The sequence below is a fragment of the Odontomachus brunneus genome, unplaced genomic scaffold (genome assembly GCF_010583005.1).
Source record: "Odontomachus brunneus isolate Ranch 3 - 2012 unplaced genomic scaffold, Obru_v1 Obru_scaffold_048, whole genome shotgun sequence".
NCBI lineage: Eukaryota > Metazoa > Arthropoda > Insecta > Hymenoptera > Formicidae > Odontomachus > Odontomachus brunneus.
In genome coordinates, this window is record NW_022639498.1 from 1,713,959 (window position 1) to 1,715,658 (window position 1,700).

Here is a 1,700-nt window from a genome sequence, read left to right on the forward strand (position 1 = left end):
CCCCCCCCCCAGTCGGCGGCGCCCCCGCGGCCACCGCCGGTCGGCGCTTCTGCGCGACCTCCCGCATCGGGGACGTCGCCCTGTCCCTCAGATCAGGCCGCGCCTCCGGAAACGGAGACACAGCCCGATCCACCATGCTCTTATCCTGTGCGGCCAACTGCGCCATCAAGTGCGCCGCCTCCTCCCTTTCCCTGCTCAACTCCCTCCTTTCCAAATCCCACTTTTCCCTGTCCAACTCCCAGATTGCCTTTTTAGCTTTCCATAACTTCCTTTCAATATAGAACGCATTCTTCTCCTTTTCCCATTCTTTTTCTTTGCGTACCCATTCACTCCTTTCCGTCTCCCATTGCTTTCCTTTCCTTTCCCATTCTTCCAGTTCTTTCCATTTCTTCTCCTCTTTATCTTTTCTTTCTTTCCGCCACTCTTCCCAATCCATAATTTTTCCTTCCAAGGCCTCTGTCCTTAATTTGAATACCTTCCCGATTTCCTGGCAGTAACTCCTCATTGCGTCGCTGCACCCGGTGATCGTAGCCTTTTCCACCTTACTCATCCTTTTGCTCTTAACAGTGGCCTGCTCAATGAGGTTGGCACTGTCAATCGCGAAGCCAATCCTGGCAAGGACGAAATCCCGGTTTCCGAGCCTGCTTCTCGGGTCCGGCCAGCCCTTATTACCCTCCTCTTCCTGCTCCGCGTCCATACCTTCCTCTTCACTCTCCCGGTTTTCCTCTTCACTTTCCTTTTCACGTGTTACCCCCCACATTCATCACACTCCTGTGTCCCTCCGTCTTCCTCGTGTTTATCCAGCTTCCTTTTCTTCCCCCCACCCTCCATTTTGTCCTTTCCCTTTCTTTCCATATCCCCCCACCCCTCGGCGGTTGCATTACCCGCCGGCGCGCCCGCCGTTGACGCGCCGGTTTCTTGTGGCCCATAGTTCGTTGACGACACGGGGGTGCGTGGGACCACAGCCCCCCCGCGCCGGCCCGACGTACCCGACCCGCCGGAAGTCGTTCCTTTTTGTTGTTCTGTCATGTTTTTTTAATGGGGGGCTTGACGGCGGCCCCCCAACCCGGACGGCTTTTAGGGCCGCCCCCCAGGGCGGTTTGGCTCAACGGAGCCTTAGGAGCACGCCCTGCCCCCGCTGTGGATCCCCGGTGAAGATTCACCGAGGATCTTACTACTCCCGGGCGCAGCTGCCCACCCGGGAGGCCGGTTGCCGTACTGGCATAAGGGACCCAACTGCCCCCGCGGTGAAGTCGGTTCACCCGCACCGGCTGCCCTAAAGACAGCCGGGCGCGCTCGCCTTCCTCTGAAACTCTCGGGCGCCGCTGCCCACCCGAGAGACCGGTACCATACTGGCATAAGGGATCCGGTACGCTCCCCTGCTGTAGGAGCCATTGGGGTTCCCTCCCTCTCTGAAGCGAGAAGGAGGGGAGCCCTCCGGCTCCTAATACTCATGGGCGCAGCAACCCACCCATGAGGGCCTTTTAGTCGCCTTTTACGACACGCAGGCCATACGTTGGGGGTATTCTTTACGTCTGCCACCCACACGGACAAAATTTTTTCACCCACCAATTCGTTATCTTTGCAAAATTGGTAAGTTTTTATAAGAACAAAAATTGTAAAGCATTTCATGCCAAATCGATCCATATATATATATATATATATATATATATATATATATATATATATATATATATATA